Source organism: Lathyrus oleraceus, chromosome 2 (assembly GCF_024323335.1).
Source record: "Lathyrus oleraceus cultivar Zhongwan6 chromosome 2, CAAS_Psat_ZW6_1.0, whole genome shotgun sequence".
Taxonomy (NCBI): domain Eukaryota; kingdom Viridiplantae; phylum Streptophyta; class Magnoliopsida; order Fabales; family Fabaceae; genus Lathyrus; species Lathyrus oleraceus.
In genome coordinates this window covers 403,856,075-403,875,448 of record NC_066580.1, presented here as the reverse complement: position 1 = coordinate 403,875,448, position 19,374 = coordinate 403,856,075, and the positions used below count along the sequence as shown (strand labels likewise).

The window sequence follows — 19,374 nt, the reverse complement described above, 5'->3', positions numbered from 1 at the left end:
CAAAGATTGCTCAGAACTTCCTTCAATCCAAAGAGGTAAGGGGTCTGAACCTTATTAAACGATAATATGCGAGCAAATTCATGATATATGTTGGATTGTTGATGGATTTTGGGGATTTTAGGGAGATTGGGAAAGTTGGGGTTTTGATGGAAATTCTCCGATCTGTGAGTTTTGTTGAGTTATATGCATTATAATCGAAGTATGTTGTGTATATATGACTGTTAAATGTTGATATTGGGTTGTTAGCTGTGGGGTATGAGTTATGGCGAGTAGAGAAGCAAAGCTGCGCTGGTTTCCGTAGCAGATGGCTTCTGTTCGCGCGCGATTCGCGGCGCGAAGCCCAGTTCGCGACGCGAGCTGGGCAGGATTCAGAGGAGTTTTGTAACGCATCGTTCGCGGCGCGAACCCTGCTGCGCGGCGCGTACTGAAGCGAATTAATTGTTCGCGACGCGATCCTTCGTTCGCGGCGCGTCCTGGAGTAATGGAGGAGTTCGCGGCGCGTCCCTATGTTGGCGGCGCGAACTGTGCTGTGAAGCTAATGTTGGTGAGTTTTTGAGTACGTTGAGTTGCGAGACTCTTAGTAAGTCGCTGTAATTGTATTATAAACAATTAACAGTGATTATATGATTGTGTATGAGGTGTTTATGATGATGAGATGTTGAACTTACGTGTTTAGTTATAAATGTGTTATGTAACGATGTGATATCGTTGTAATGTTGTTGTTGTTTTGTTGAGTTGTATGTCATGCTATTAATGATGATGATAACATGACTATATGATGCTGTTGTTGCTATGTTGATTATGATGCATGTTTGGTGTGCATGCATTCATGAAAGGCCGATGCCTAGTGATGAACGGACTGAGTTCCAATGATGTTGTTGACTCCGGGCTTGTTGAGAGGCTTGGTTCCTTGCGGGGAACTCGGATTCTATGGTGATGAATCTGGGAGTGGTGATCCTGTAGTTGGTCACAAAATGGGTATACCGAGTCGTGTTGAGTCATGCATGGGTGTGTGCATTGCATTTGATATGTTGTTTTGTTGATGTTCATGAGTATGTTGATTATGATGATTATGATGAGCTGTGTTGGCATATGTGAAATATATTTATGTTTATATTTCTGTCGTTATATTATTATTTAATAATGTAATTCTCACCCCTTCTGCATGTGTTTATGTTCATCTATGATGAGCAATGTGCAGATAAAGAGGAGTAGCTATTGTTGAGGTTTGAAGAATAAGTGTAGAGTTATTCTACAGAGTCGAGTCAAATGCTCTGGTCATGTGACACCGGGGTTATGGGATTCGATAGATAATTGGTTATTATTTACGTTGTTTATGATGACTAATATGTTGAGATGCTTTGTTGAGATAATGTTGAAACATTATTATGAATTGTTATATGATGAATGATAATATTTGTGTTGTTGTCCGCTGCGAAGTTTTAATAAAATAAATAATATGTTTTATGTTGTGATGCGATAAGTGTTATGTTGTAAGAAATGTAAACTCTTCTACATGTTGTACTCTGATAATCTATTTAAATATGTCGTTTGGGTAGAAGGGTGTTACAACGAAAACTCTCTTTTCAATGTATCCCATCTATTCTTTAGTTGAGTGCGATCATAAGCATATCCGGTTTTCTTTTGAAATTTTTCAGTAGTATTCTTCCACCCTTCTTTACTGAAGTGGGTAGTTGGCCTATTACCCGCTTCTATTTCTTCAATGCAAATTTTCAGCAAACTTTCTGTTTTACTGTCATCCCCCCATTTTGCAACAACTTTTCCATCCTTCTCTAAACTTTTCACATCTTTTTTAGATGTCATTCTAATAATCAAATAGAATATTAATATTTATCACTAATAGAGTAGAAATTTGAAATAAACCTATTAATATTTATCACTCAAATAAGAGTTTATGTGTATGTAATATGGTATTTACAAACCTATTATTATTTAATCCTCATGGTTGATATAAAAATATAACTCTATATAAGTAACAACAAATACATGCTCTAAATAAGAATTAACAGTTAACCATGACATCCTTTTATGTGTAAACTAATTGCAAGTTCAGTTTGTAACAGACTCCAAAACTATTATGACACCAATTTCATAATAACATGACATTTCAATCCTCTCAAGTTCATGACAACTCAAACCTTGCATTCAACAGTTCAAGAAATGTATAATTATAGTCAACATCAATGCATAACATTCCTACAAATTCTGCAGCCAAGACAACAACTTGTAGCATCTCCCACCAGGTATCAATGCAAAGCTAAGTCAGTACACGGGTGCAAATGGCTATGCATTAATAGGGCTACATGCTTTGGTTCAACACAATTAACATAGTCCTTACTACTAACAATCATGTGCATACTAACTACTAAACTCATTGCTACTAAATGCATAAACATCATCTCACATTCTCGCATTTGAGTCATATGGCACTCATACTAGCATAACAGTCCCTTTTGCATAAGAGTTAATAGCAGTAAGGCCAAGCAGTCAATACATAACATCCATTTTTGCATCATGATGCAAATATACTAACTTCATATTCACACATGCCTTGCATTTCGAAACTAACTCACTTACTAATTAATGCCTGATTAGTATATTGTGACTACATTAACATCTCTGCAACATCAAATAGCTACATAAGCAAGAACATTAGCATTTCAGTCCATCAACCAAGACATCACACAAAAAAGGGAAAATAAATAACATCATGACAACAACAGGGTAACCCAAGCATCATAGCAGCAAGGCATTAGGCTAACTACTAACATTAGTGAAATAACATACACTAACAAAGTTTTCTTTGCACAACAATTTCGCACATTTAACCTCATTCACATTTTACTTCACAACAAGTCTGTTACTGAACATAACTCTCTTTTGGTTTAGCTTTATTTAACAAACTTAACACAAGCCTAGCTAACAGATTCCTTAAGTTCACTAACACCAATACAATTGAATTCACACTAACCTCTTTTAATTGAAATGAGAGGGCTCAAACATAAATCCCCTAACAGATTGGTAACAAAATAACTGTAACTAATTCCCTTTGCAATTCAATTATTATGAAATTGGTGTCATAATAGTTTTGGAGTCTGTTACAAACTGAACTTGCAATTAGTTTACACATAAAAGGATGTCATGGTTGATATAAAAAAGTTATGTGCTAAGGAAAAGGCTGTGATTATTCCAATTGTTCTAGGCATGATAGTTCTCATTATTTTACTCTCTATGTTACTGTATTAACCACTGTCATGCTTTTTCTTCTTGACCATAATGTCTGCATGCCACTGCTACTAAACTTCTTTAGCACAACCATACCTCACTACATTAAACATAAAGTAACTACATTGGATTGGAGGCTTGGATCACCCCTCAAAGGGAATGATGCAAGCTTTGCTACAAACATAACACTCCTAGCAACACTAAAAATCAAAATATGCTTGTGTCCATCAAAGCAGTAAAAGTAGGACATTACTCATTAGCCAAAACATCCAACCCCTTAAATGAGCTTTCTGTACTCTCTTCTTCACCATTATTTTTCACAACCAGTGGGCATTGTATTAAGAAATATTTAAAAACAAAATTGTAACCTATAACCTATAGACTACAATTTGTGTTTAATTATAAGTTGATTTAGTACTTCACTATATTATTCTTCATAAAATCCTATGAAATTTTCATTGCAATGAAAGTTAATTGGCAGTGTGTTGTTTGCAAACAATGAGCACCATATGAAAATTAAGAAGGGTGACATGACAAAGTTAAGAAGTGCAGGTAGCTCAAATAACTAGCTTTGATGATTCATCTGCACATAATAAGATAAGCAACTCCCATTCTTTTAATAAGCATAACTGTCCAATTGTTGAAAAAATTATTAGGCTAAATCTTTTATTGTGTAAATGTGGGAATGATTTGGCTATTTTCTTTTCACCTAAACATTCAACTTCTTTTTCCCTTCTTTTCATCGGAAAGGCTTAACTCCAACTCAGAAACCTCTAATCACTCACTCCCTTTAATTACCATTTCTAAAAGAAATAAATTTCTTTCCTGTAAACAACTAAACAATTAGCATATTAATAATGTATTGGAAATCACTTGAAGCTATCATATTAATAATGTATTTGGAAATAGTTCAATCTCATGAGGTATTTCAAGAACAGAACAATTAGCAAACAAACAACTCTAATCAACTACATCCAACCCATAACAATATTCTACCACATTTAAATTGTTCATACCATGAATTTCACTATTAACCATGACAAAGAGCTCTAACCTGAATTACCAATAGCTTCAAGTTCCAGAATTCAATTTCAAAATAAGTTGAAAACCCTATATCACAAATTTAACAAAATAAGTTGAAAAATTGAAAATCCCAGATAACATTAAAGAAGGAGAAGATTCGTGATAATTTTTACCGGGGGCAAAGAAGAAGAAGACGGCACTGCTCACGCTGCCATTGAAGCAGAGGGAAGAAGACGGCACTGTTCACAATTCTGAACAAAATGAAGCAAAACCCTCGAAGGGTATTTTCGGAATTTTCAAAAAATTTAAGGATAACTATGTAACTTTGCTTTGGATGTAACCTTCCGTGTTTTGTATTTGCATTTTCTCTCTCATCTATCGCAAAATGGAAATTCAGAAGCTACTTGGATTAGCTTCTCATTTTTAATTAAAAAATCATTTTTTTAACATAATCATTTTTAAAAAATCTGAAACAAACACTCTTAAAATTTTTAGAAATGATTTTTTAATAAAAAAATAGATTTTTTTTTTTAAAAAAGCTGTAACAAACGCAGCCAGAATAATGTCTTTGATACGTAGTTTAAATGATCAATGAAATTTTTTTTGGATGTTGGATTGAACTATATTTTTGTCATTTTCGTCCATTTTTAGTTGTAAAACATTACGAAGATGCTTCTCCGAATTTGTTAAATATTTTTTTTTCCAAAAATTGGAGATGCATTTCTAGATTTTCTGTATGTATTTTTTGTCTTCGTTTCATTATGTTTCATCTGTATAATACTTGTGTGGTTTAATTATATGCATTATGGCTGATAATCAAAATAGATTGAGGCACAACAAAGTTGGGCATCAAGTATTAGTTCAGAGGGAAATATCTCGATCATCGTAGGCACCGATCGGTTCTAGTTTGATTGATGCAGAGACGTCAATTTCTAGGGCTCATGCATCCCCTCCTCCGTCTTCCCGTAGAAGACAAGCGTCACCTCATGATGCCAGAAATCCCACCGGTACATGTTGAGGCACCCGATGCATCCAAGGCGGCACGTAAGGCACCTGAGTCCGACATACTCAATAATTTATAATATTTGTATTAGGAACATTATTATCGTTTGTATTTTATTTCGACTTCATTATATATTTCGGATTTATTCATTTATATATATATATATATATATATATATATATATATATATATATATATATATATATATTAAACTATAGACTTGTCAAATAATATGTATATAATATGATATGATATTTTCATATTATTTGACAAGTCTATAGTTTAATATATATATATATATATATATATATATATATATATATATATATATATATATATATATATATATATATATATATATATATATATATATATATATATATATATATATATATATCAATCAGTGTGTATATATATATATATCAATCAATATATATATATATATATATATATATATATATATATATATATATATATATATATATATATATATATATATATATATATATATATATATATATATATATATATATATATATATATATATATATATATATTTGGATGCATGGATTCTCTTAATGGAAAACTAGCCAGATAATATTCTTAAAACACTAAGAGGAATGCAAGGTAACTATCTGCATTGTTTACGCAGATGACATTATTCCTAGCTAATGATTTGAAGATCTAAAATTGTTTATAACTAAGAAATTAAAAGTCAAAGACCAAAGACCATGCCAATTACTCAATTTTCTAGGAGCAGAAGCAACAAGATTAAAACTTGGAAATCATGTCTCAAAGAAAATACATCATTGACTTACTGCAAGAGATAAGGATGTCAGGATGCAAGAGAGCATACACTCATATGGAATCAAATGTGAAAATAAAAGAGGGAAAAATATTCCACCTATTGATAAAAAGATCCATCAAAGGATGGTTTGGAGACTTATCTACCTACACGACCAATTTTTTTTTTTTTTCATCATGGATAGCCACTACATGAATGACCCCAAAGAGGCTCAAATGAAAGTAGTTAATTATATTCTACGGTATCTAAAAAAGACAATAAGGAAGGGACTACATTTCAAAAAGGATACAAGTAAGAAAAAACAAATATTCATATATGCATACGGGTGGGTATTCCTCATTTGTACGGGGAAACTTAGTCACATGAAGAAGAAAGAAACAATAAATGGTTGGTAGAATTAGTGCTCAAGTTAAATTTAGGTCAACGGATTATGGAATTTGCGAAGGGATATGAATTTAAAGAATTTTTGGAAAACTACAAGTTCATACTTATAATGAAGTACGTCTCTTAAGTGACAACAAAGTTGTCATAAGTGTTTCTGAAAATCTTGTGCAATACAATATGACAAAACATGTAAAAATTGATAGACACTTCAATAAACAAATAATTGACAATGGATTAATTTCTCTTTAGCATACACCCTAAGCTCTTTAGCATACACCCTAAGTCATTAAATGACTATTGTCTTAACTAAAGCACTTCCTAGAGTAACTATGAAAATTTAAGGAACAAATATACAACCTTTAATAAGAGACAACAATACAACTTTTATAGTTGTATTATATAAATACATTTGTTCTTATTTACACAATTATATATATATATATATATATATATATATATATATATATATATATATATATATATATATATATATATATATATATATATATATATATATATATATATATATATATATATATATATATATATATATATATCGTATATTTCTTTTCTTTTAAATATAAATTAATGTAATTTAATTAAGATTTAATTATTTTACTTACTTATACTTTATAAGTTATTTATATCTTTTTATGTTATGTACAATTAAAGAAGAAATATAAAATTTCACAAATTTAAATATTGATTCTCTACTTTATAAAACTTTAGCTTCTTAATTCATTTGATTTGTACATTAAATGTTTCAAATGTTTAAATATGATAACACGTCATAACTAAAAATAAAGAAAATGTTTTTTCTTCTTCCATTTTTTCTCACATTATGAAAATTTAAAATTAGATAAAGATAATAAAAATAAATCTAGAAAAAATAAAGTTAAATGAATATTTTGTTTTGGTAAAAATTAATAAAATTTATCAGACAAAAATATTAAAGACAATAATACAACAGATAAAATTTAAAACTATTTGTTATTAGATGTGTAATTCAGTTTTCAATACGTAGTTAATGATAGTTCAGTAAGTGGACACTGATAGTTCAGCAAGTGGTTACGGATAGTTCAAAATATGATTATTGATACTTATGCACTTGGTTAATGCTGACTATGTATGTGGTTACTAGCTAGAAGTTAGTTAGTCAGTAGTATGATCCTATATAAAGGATGTAACACATTTTTAAAAAAATTTAATTCCATCTATTTTATTCCAATAATACTTCTCTCTTAGTTGCTCTTTTTTCTTCTATATTTTCTTAAATTTGCAAATAACTTATAATTCAAGTTATCTAATAAATTGGTACATAGAGCATTTGTTTGTTCTTCTATATCCATAGCAAATGGGTTGTAGCAAATGGGTGTACAACCTTCAATCAGTTCCCAACTATTCTACCAGTTTTAAAGAGAGAAAAATATGATGGATGGTGTGCGTAATGTTGGATAAGTGACTTCAAACACAAGAGCGTGTGTGTGTGTGTGAGAGAGAGGGGGGGGGGGGGGGGGGGGGTTATAATTGTAATGTTGGACAAATGACTTCAAGCACAAGAGTATGGAGGGGGGAGGAGGGGGGGGGGGGGGATGAATTATGGTATTTTAAAAATCGTGATTACTTTTAAATTTTTCTTGATTAAACTTTAGATTGTGTTAGTAATTTTTTAAGAGTAAATAGCAGCGGAAAAATAAAATAATAAATAACATAAATTAAAAGGATATGGTTATAGAGACTGCACTAGAGATTTATACAAGTTTGACTGAATGTTGCCCTAGTCCTGTCCCCAAGAGATATTCTTGAGAGTTTGACTAAAAACTTTGAGATTTTGAAGGTTATGCTCACAAAACTTTATACAATCCGATCTTTAGATTTTTACAGGCTTATCCCCAACCAAATATAGCTTTAACCACAAGCAAAGCTAACGAGCCTTCTTAGAGATTTTAAGGCTAACTAATAACCAAAAAAATATAACTTTTTTCGGCAAAGCCTAATAAACAAAAATAGAGATTTTATGACTGATTTATCTTAAGAAATAAACTCAATCTTCTCAAGAGTATCACACTCCAAATAATTAAACAAATAGAACGACCACTTACAAAAATCTTCCTCACATGTAAAGTTTCACTCACAAGCACAAAGACAACTTTAAGCGAAAGAAATATTTTCTAGAGAGAGAGGGAGAGAGAAGTTAGAGAAATAAATTCAAAAGAAAATGTAAAGCTTTGGAAAGGAGTGTGAAATGAAGAAGAGGCAAGCCTCCTTTATATAGGAGTTAGAAAAACCATAAAAGAAAATAATCCATGGGTAAAATTGATGAGCCAATCGATTGGTTTATGACCCAATTGATTGGATTAGTCATTTTTAATTGATTATCTTACCCAATATAGGAATATCTGATACAAAGTCGTTACAAGTCATTAAGGCGTTGTTGTAATCACTTAGTTAATCGACTAAGTCATCTCCAATGGATTGATTTAATTCTCCAATTGATTGAAAAGCTCTAAAATGTTTTCCCAATTGATTGACTTAAGTCCTCAATTGATTGGTTAGTTAAAAAATCCTTTTAAATGATAGTGGACAATTTCTCAACCACTTGGCTTGTTTTTTAAAACACTTTTTAAGATGTAAACTGATTTGAAAAATTATTTTAACTGTGTGTGTGTGTGAGTTGCCTTCGAACTTAAAAGTTGTTGCTTTCTTACTTTTACAAATTTTGGCCACTCCGACATAGACAAATTGGAGACTCTTTTCTTGATGATGTTTTGATAGTTGGTTCACCAGAGTGTTGAGAGCTATTGCCACCGACTTCACCATCACAACTATTAATGTTGTTGTCATTAAAATTTAGAGAGGATCTTTTACGTAGTCATCAATTTTATACATGCAAGCATATAGATTCGCACGTAGATAAAAGTGATATTCAAATTTTAAGTTGTTCTTGAAATCGTGAATGATGGTTTCTTGGAATTAGAGGCAAAATATACAAAGGCATAAATGAGAAAGAAAGACGGGAAATGCTTGTTCTTGATCCATTAGTGTGTAGATTCAAACATCTTTGAGAATATCAATGAGCAAGAAATGACCAAATATGCGTGGGATACTCTTAAGAAGTTTTGCGGTGTGGATGATAAATTTAATAAAGTAAAGCTGCAATCTTTGATTAACCAATATGAGAATCTACAAATGAATGATGGTGAAGCTATTGCTAAGTTATTCTCAAAGATGGTTGCTTTGACAAATCAGATGAAATCATCTAGAGAAAAGATCTCTGAACTGCAGAAAATGGAAAAAGGTGTTAAGAGTTCTTCCTGTCATGTTTGATCACATTGTTGTTACCATTGAGGAGTCAAAATATTTTCCAGAGATGAATCTTGAAGAATCGCAAGCATCTCTTGAAGCGCATGAGTTGAGGCTGAAACAAAGAAATACAAAGAAGGTGTCTGAACAAGCTTTGCAGGCCAAATTCTTCAAGAAGATGAAAGGAATATCCTCAAAGAACAACAAAGTAAAAGGAAAATAGAGGAAGAAGTTGAAAGATGATGTTATTGTTGGCAAGGCTTCAAGAATTTAGGATGAAACTAGCAAGACTAATGCAATTAAGAATGGGAAATTCAAGAAAAAGGTTGTCATGAAGGAGGTTCAATGCTATTGCTATCAAAAGTTTTGTCATTATGATCAAGACTACTACTTTAACAAAGACAATGGTGATGAAAAGGTTGTGGTTGGACTTGCTCATGCTGGTAGCAATGATGTCGAAGAGGTCATCTTGATGGATACATCACATTTGAATTAAAATAAAGTAAATGTTTGGTATCATGACACATGTTGCCTCAATCAAATGACAGGTAACAATAACTAGTTTACCAAATTGTATGAATCAATTAAAAGGTCAATTCAATTTGCAGACAAAAACATTGTGACATAAGAAGGAATGTGCAATATTAGGGTGAAAAAGAAGGATGAACATGACGAAACCATCAGAGATGTCTTGTATATTCCTTCAATAGTAAGTAACTTGATCAATTTGGGTAAATTACTTAACAAGAACTACACAATGAGGTTGGAAAGAAGGGAACTCAAGGTGTTTTATAAAATTTCAAGACTATTCCTGAAGGCACCTTTTTCAACAAATAGAACATCCAAAATTATGATAGATATGTGTCGCACCTCAAAAAAATGAGAACACAACTTTAGTGAAGCGCAATCGCACCCTCGCATGATGGAATAAACAGAGTCGCCACCAAACTTTATTTATTCCTAAAAGGAAAGGGGAAATATCGATAAAACCCAAGAAAGAGCGACAACGATTATGGTCGTCGCAACCAATATCAGGGTTCGGGAGTCGATTACGCAAGGGGAAGGTATTAGCACCCCCACGTCCGTTGTACTCAACGGGAACCATTAGGTTAGTTGTGTGCGTTAATGTTAGTTTGAAATGTTAGGCTTTTCAGTTTATTAGGTGGGAAAGAAAGAATAAAAGAGAGGGAAATGTTTTTGGATTTTTGACGAAGGACTAAACCTAAGTTTTTTATTAGTGGGCTTGACAAGATTTACAAATCCTGCTCCTACGTATCTCAGATAGAGAAATCAAGACTTACGTAGTTCTGGGTAGAAAATGTTTGTTTGTTGGTCGATTTTAGCGAAAGCTATATTGTATTAATCGACGAAACATTGTTTTACCCAAAACAGATGAGGAACGAATGTATACCACACATCGAATGGATTTACAAATCAACATTCGGAAAATGTCACTTATCTTGACTCAACAATCGTGGCCGAAACATTGTTTTGCATCACCTTAAGACAATATATCTTTCGTTTATGAAAAAGATTTTTGATTAGTCGCACGACGGGGAAGAAAAGAGTTTGATTGGTTGGATGTATTTTGAGTGATGACGAGAACTTGGATGAGCGAGATATCCATATCGAATCCTAGTCTCAGGAGTGCACGGTATACACCATGGTCCATTTCCATCTTTATTGACAAAAGTGCTTAATAAAGATTAAGTATTTTTAGGTTTGATTGAGAAAGGGTTTGAAGAAACCGCATTGACAATTTTAAACGATGGCGAGAGCTAAGATAGGCGAGGCATCCGCCTCAGATCTTAATCTCAGGAGTGCACGGTATACACCATGTTCCATTTCCATCTTTATTGAAACAGGTTGAGATAGGAATTAAGTGTCTTGAAGTTTAAAAGACGAGTACTTATGACCGACAAGCTCTTACAACTTGTGTCTAATACTCGAGACTACATCTGGATATTCCACCCAGACAGTCTGTTTCTTCCCAATTTATTAAGAAAATAGTTCGAATTTTTACGAATATTTTGGAGGGAAGACGAATATTTATGGCTTGCAAGCTCTTACAGCTTGAGCCTAATATTCGGGATTATAGCTGAATATTCCATCCAGGATAATCTTTTTCTTCAAATTTTATTTAGAAGATGGTTTGAGATATTTACAGGTGTTTTGGAGAGAAGACGAACATTTATGGCTTACAATCTCTTACAACTTGAGCCTAATATTCGGGATTACGACTGGATATTTCATCCAGGTAGTCTTTTTTCTTCCAATTTTATTGAGAAAAGTGTTTTGAAGAGATTTAAATTGAAAATAGTTTGAAGTGATGAAAAGTTGGAATTGATTTGAAGTGTTAGTGAAGTTAACGTGAAAAGGGTCATTTACATGTGTGAGGATATGACCATGGATAGAAATAACGCAATTAAACCAACTAATCACATGAAATCGAGGCAACAATTAATCAATAATCTATTTAGAAAATAAAAGCAATTATTTTTAAAAAATCAGATAAAAGTCTAATCGATTAATTACTAACTACAATTTATCAAATAAATAAGAAATAAATAGTAGTAAGAAGAGAAAATAAAAGAAGAAGAAAATTTGGGTAAACATATAAAATGGGAGTGTACAAAAAGGAATTGAGCCCAAAGCCCAACAATCTACCCAAAATAAAACTTAATTATAATTTCAGCATTAAATAAAAAAAGATGAAAAATAAAATAAAGAAATAAATAAAATAAAAATGGCAAAATGGAGCATACGAGGAAAACGTGGTTTGAAAGAAATTTCAAATTTAAAACAAGGTCAATCAAACTGTGACATGTGGCAATGTTGTTAAATAATCATAAAAATAAATGCCAATTGCAAAACACAGACACAACCTACCCAGTCCTCTTCGCACGACTCTGTTGCAAGAAAACCTGAACTTTCTTCCTCTCTCTCGTTATCTTCGTTTTCTTACTCGAACTAGATTGAATAAATTCAACCAATTCCATCAAAGTCTGTCTCTTAATTTCCTTCTCCCGAACTGATTTCATCGTGTCGGTGAAATCCAACGTGTGGCAACAAATCTGAAGCTTCCGGAGAAACAAATTCTGTCTCTCAGAAACCGGTACATCACGGAACAATGGAAGCGGTTCGATTTTTCCAGACGGCGGAGGTACGACCACAGCCGCTGATTGATTGACGTCGTTCGCCAGAGGACCGTATCCATCGTTAGAATCCGATTTGGAGGGCTTCTTTTGCCCTCCCTTCATCATTCTCTTGAACATTTTTTCGCAAACCCTAACCTAACCCTAAGCTAACAGTTTCAGAAGTGATTGTTGAAGATGAAAGCTACAACGTCGTAGAGCGTTCCTCTGCCACGATTTTCGCATCACAACTTAAATGACGATGGATCTGAGGTGATTGGGTTGTCACCGAGGGTTGAAGTGGCGGTCAATGATCGGAGGTGGATTAATGATTCATTTTTTTATTTATTCCATTTTCGTTCTGTTTTAAAATGAACCCATTACTCTGCAGGTTCTGCTGGCTGTTGGTACGGTGAAGAAAGAGGGAAGAGTTATTGCTGCGCCACGATGGTGTTTACCACATGGAGATGAAAAGAGAATCCTTCTGTTTCACTCATTCCTAGTTGGTCGGTTGAAGAAGATGTAGTGGAGGGTTATGGAAGGAGAGTGAAGATGATGGAGAATCCGGAGAGTTGATTTTTTATTTGCTGGTTTTCTGTATGTATTTATGCAGGTTGCAGAGCGAAGTTGATTGCAGTTCGCCGGTTGCAGAGTTATCCATTTTGTTTCGGTTCGTGAGTTGGAGGATGGAGAGTGGTGGAGTGAGGATTCAGGTTCTACGGTGAAGTGCGTGTTGAAATGGATGAAGAGTGATGGAGGGTTGAAGTTTGTATCTGTTCTTTGAAAGCGGTGGTTGTATTGGTTATGTACCGAAAGTTTGGAGGTGCAGTGTTGTGTTGTTTGGTGGTGACGCGGCGGTTGTCGTTGGCTGGAAAACACGATTCCGGAAGATGGAGGAACGATGATGGAGGTATTAAGGATGCAAGGTGAGTGTGTTGGCGGTGTGTATGTATCAAAGGTGGAGATAGCGATAGAGGCTTAAGGTGTGAGTTTTGAAGGTTATGGATATAAATGTCATGGTTGTTTTGAGATAGAAGGTGAAGTGAGTCCAACGTCTAGACTTGAAAAAAATGGAGAAGTGTGTAGCTTGAGAGGTTTTTGGGAGAGAAGTGTGGACAACCCCCCTGTTACAGCTTGTAAAAGAGATTCCTCTCCTTCAAACTCCTGTTTTCCAGCTATATATTTTTTTCATAAAGCTTCAGTGGTCAGTCCTATTTTGTAGAATGGCTAAGGTTATTTAGTGAAGAGCCTCCTTTTTTCAAGGATCTTTTTGTGGTGGTAGCTATTGTCGTATCTCATTTCATGATAAGGAAGGAAGATAAAGGTGTTTTGTTGTGTAGCATGGCTATGGTGTGTCACTAGACAAAATGTTTCATGGAGAAGGAAGATTCTTCTTTTCTCACCAACTGACCAACTTATCTTTTCTCTTTTTGGGATTTCAAATTGAAATATGAGATAGAGTTGTAGCAATTGGATGCAATGCAAATATCATAAATGTCCTTGTGAATTTTTTGTGAATTAAAAAAAGAGTTTAAATTATTCAAAACAAATAAATTTAAAAATAAAAATAAATAAATATTAAATCAACATAATAAAATTGAAATGAAAAATATGACTAATCCTATTTTTTTTTATGAACATATTGATAAAATACAAAAATAAAATGATTCCAAAGTGAATAAAAATCGGACGTAAAATTGTTTGGAATTATAAAATGAATGCACAAAAAATGATCAATGCAAAATAAACCTCTCGGAAATATACAGCGTTTGAGCCAATTTTGAAATGGAAACCGCCCGGTTAAAATGCTCAGACGGACCAAAACGTGACCGAAAAATTAGCCGAAAAATAATTCGAGCATACCAGATTAAACTACGCGAAACGTAGATTAATAAAAATGGTGTTTGCAAGCTTGATTTTAAAATTTTTCGTCTACTGATTTGACGCACATCTGGCGATTAACTCAATCGATTCACCTGTAATTCCAAAAAAATTATTTCGACTGATATTCTAGGCATTATGCGGTATGGAATGCATGTTATGCTATGTAGATATGCAATAGCTATGATGAATGTGTTGAATCGGCGATTCAGGGTCAAAATTGGGGTGTGACAGTTGCCCCTATTTAAGTATCTTCAACATGAGAATATGAAGAAGTACACTCTTCATATGATCATAGTGGGAGATAGTTAAATACTAAGAAGACCCGAATTTTGATCCTGAAATGCAAATGATAGGATATGATATGAGATGAATGCCTGAATGAATGACTCTTTTTTATTTGATTTGCTAGGGATATGATCAGACATAAGATAAACCCTAGCATGATGCTTTATGATGGATACAGAATGAAATAAAGATCTGTGGGGGATGCTGATGGTACACAGGGAGACAGACAAATGATAAAAACCAACTCGCTGGGGAAAACAATCCTGTTGGAGAATCAGACACACCCTAGAGAGCACTCAAAGTGAAATTCGATGAACGACACTTAGAATACAAGAGATTTTGGCGGTAAGTTCACACATGACTTACTAAACCCGAATAAGAAAAATTTCTACAACAGGTTCATACATGACCTGATAACACTGAAATAATCATAGAGAAAGATTCTTCAAAACAGGTTCATACATGATCTGGTAATACTGGAATGAAGGCTCAACAGCAGGTTCATACATGATCTGACAATGCTGGGGAATATCAAGAAGTTCTGACAGCAGGTTCAGACATGACCTAACAAACTCAGAAAAATTCAAAAAGAGTATACCAACAGGTTCATACATGACCTGATGACCAACTTGAACATTTTGAGAAAATTTCCACAACAAGTTCATACATGACTTGACAACATTGGAACAAAAGGTTCAGCAACAGGTTCATACATGACCTGACAACACTAGAATAATCAAAGAAAAGATTCTTCGAAATATGTTCAGACATGACCTGGTAATACTGGAATAAAGGCTCAACAGCAACGGGTTCATACATGACCTGACAATGCTGGGGAATACATCAAGAACGGTTCTGACAGCAAGTTCAAACATGACCTAACAAACTCAGAAAAAGTTCAAAAAGAGTATATCAACAGTTCATACATGACATGAGAACACTGAAATATTTTGAGAAAATTTCCACAACAAGTTCATACCTGACTTGACAACATTGGAACAAAAGGTCCAGCAACAGGTTCATACATGACCTAACAACACTAGAATAATCAAAGAAAAGGATTCTTCAAAATGGGTTCAGACATGACCTGGTAATACTGGAATAAAGGCTCAACAACAACTGATTCATACATGACCTAACAATGCTGGAACATTCGAAGAATTTTAAACAACATGTTCATACATGACCTGCCAACACTTGACTATTCAAAGAGTTTTCAACAACAGGTTCAAACATGACCTAACAACACTTGAATATTCAAAGAATTTTCAACAACTGGTTCAAACATGACCTAACAACACTTGAATATTCAAAGAATTTTTAACAACCGGTTCAAACATGACCTAACAACACTTGAAGATTCAAAGAGTTTCAATAACAGGTTCGAATCATGACTTGATAATGCTGCGGGATATCAAAAGGTTCCATTAACAAGTTCAAACATGACCTGACAATACTGGAAAACATACAAAGAAAATTTCATCAAGAGGTTCATACATGACCTGACATCGTTGGAATATACAAAACATTTCAACAACGGGTTTAGACATAACCTGTCAATACTTGGGAAAAATCAAAGGGAGTTTTGTCAATGGGCTCATACATGACCTGAGAATTTTGAAAACTAAGGAATTTTTAATCAACAGGTTCATATGTGACCTCAACATTTGGATATTCAAAGAAAGTTTCACTCACAGGTTCAGACATGACCTGGCGATTCTGGAGAAAGTCAAAGAATTTATTAACAGGTTCAAACGTGACCTGACAAACCAGAAAACACAAAGAAAACTTCAACCATAGGTTCATACATGACATGTGTAATACCCCAATCTTGGCCCTAAGATCCCTCATGGCATCATAACATTGCATTTGCAAAGCCTCAAGGATCATGAGCATCTTGGTTCCCTTTGCCTTTGGGTGGGACCTCTTGTGAGTGGTTTGAGATCACCAAGCATGCTTGAATTGTATATCATTGCTTTTTCTCATTTTTTTTACTAACCAAAAGCACAAAAATATGTCACTAACATTTCTTGTTTGCAGCTTGAGCAATCACAAGGTCCAAGAGCTTCTAGGAGATCCTTTGTGCAATGATAAAGTCAAGAGAAGATGAAAGCAAGCATGGAAATGGTTACCAAAGCTCTCATCCATCAAATATGCCTCCCTAGTATCTCAATTCATCATTTTGATCAAAGCAAGTCAAGGGGTTTGAGGTTTGTTTCCCAAGGAAACCCCAATTCATCTAACCATCAACAATGCCTTGCTCATGAAGCAACCTCAGCCCATGGTCAAATACAATCAAGGAAAGTTCTTTAATTCATAATTTAATGCATATTTGAACTTATTTGAGTGTCCTCAATCATCAATTCATCAAGATATGAGTTGTGGACATGAGAAGTTGATTAGTCAATTCATCTAACTATTTTGAAATGCACTGAGACTTAACTTTTTATGTGTTGGACAAATGGAGATGGTCCCAAGAGAAAATATGTTCTTAAGAACAATATGAACAAATTTCATGTACATCAAAATTTGATTTGAATCTTGGAAAGTCATCTTCCATTCCAAGACATTATAGGTCATTTTGACTGAAACCCTAATTCTGGGTCAACTTCCCAAGAACATAACTCATTCATTTTTTACGATTTTTGAGGTGGAACCAAATGAATTGGAAAGCTTACTGTGTCTACTTCAAATGTTATGTTGAGAAAAATTTCAAAATCTCAAAATAATTACATGTGATAATGCAAAACATTATAGGTCACTTTGGGCCAAATGAATTGAAATGGAAAAAAGTCCAATTTCAAGTGCCCATAACTTCTTCATTAAAAATCCAAATGATGCACAATTTAAGTCCAAATTTATTGTATTGAAGAGATCTATAACTTTCATGTTGAAGGTTTTATCATTTGGAGGTTGCATCATTGAGACATAAGGGCTTGAACATTGGCCAAATTTGGAAACTTCACTTATGCATGTTTTGCACCCTACACTTTAAATCCAAAATTCACTAATTTCCAAGGCCCAATTGAAATTTTGGTCAACATATCATTTGTTCCTTATGCAACAAGCTTTCTAACCATTACTCATGAGGTAGCATTTGGAGTTTGGAAGCACCATTTTCGAAGGCATGAAGATTAAGTGCATTTTATGAAATCCAATTCAAATTGCCATGCATGAGCTGTTTATACTTAATGTACACGTCCATTTGCAATTCACATGAACTCAGCAACGTGTTTTAGCCTTCATTGGGCCTTCCACATGATCACACAAGCCCATGCAAGGAGAAATCCATTTGCCATGCACACGAGTAAACTCATGCATTCAGCCATTTCCAGATATAAATACATGTGCTATGCTTCATAATTAACCAACCTAAGGGCGCCTGAAATGCTGCAAGAGTGAATCCCTAACCATACCAAAGGAACTAAGTTCATCTTTCTTCAAAAATTCAGATATGAAATTCAATTGCATTTGGTTGAATTTCCAGATCTAAAGTTCCTAAACCTTCATCATTTGATCCATTGAAGTTCTGTTTTGCAAAAGGAACCAAGGAAAGGGACTCAAATCTTCATAATCCAAATGTGTGGATCAACTGGTTTTTGCTTCGAATCTCTTTGTTCTTTGATCTATTGGCCTTGATATTGTGTTGTTTGAAGTCCTCTCTAAAAAGGCATCATTATTATATGTTTAAATTTTGAAATCGAGCAAGTTCATGATGAACACCATCAAGCTTCCATCTCTGATTTCTCTCTTAATAGGAATCTATAGTGGAAGTGAGTGGTATAGGAGTGATGTACATCACTTCACCTTTCGAATGGTGCCTGGATCGTTCATTTTAGTAAGCATTTGAATCTCTGCATTTTTTGACCTTCGCCGGAGCTCACCGGAGAAGACGGTGGCGCTGGCCACCGTCTCATTGCCAGATCAATCCTGAGCCGTGTGATGCATTCTCCAGATCTAATCTCCACGCTTGGATGTTATGACTTTTTTTAATTCAATATGTTTCTCAATTGACTAATGACAATGGTACGCGCGCGCTCTTGATCCATTGGATGTTGCCACGTCAATTAATGAAGTCATCCAACGCTTCCTGATTTTTACTATTTATTTCTATTTTTTATTTTATCATTTGATATTTTTTTGTGAATTTTCTCTTTTTTGGTTATTTTTAATTCATTTTAATTAGTTTTTGATATTAAAAAAATACAAAAATATTTTCTTAGCCTATTTGAATGATGATGGATCTATGAAAATTATTCTCATCAATTTATTAATTGATTTGAGATTTATTTGAGATTTTAGTTCAA

The 19,374-nt window shown here is 33.6% G+C and overlaps 1 long non-coding RNA gene across 1 annotated transcript; it reads right to left on the bottom strand.

The window, feature by feature from the left end:
* Nucleotides 1-1,677: 1,677 nt before the first annotated feature.
* Nucleotides 1,678-4,546, bottom strand: LOC127121482 (uncharacterized). The gene is made up of 3 exons (XR_007803462.1): nucleotides 4,443-4,546; nucleotides 4,301-4,356; nucleotides 1,678-1,825 (listed from the first exon to the last, which is right to left on the bottom strand). It is a non-coding gene; the product is annotated as an uncharacterized LOC127121482 (long non-coding RNA).
* Nucleotides 4,547-19,374: the final 14,828 nt, after the last annotated feature.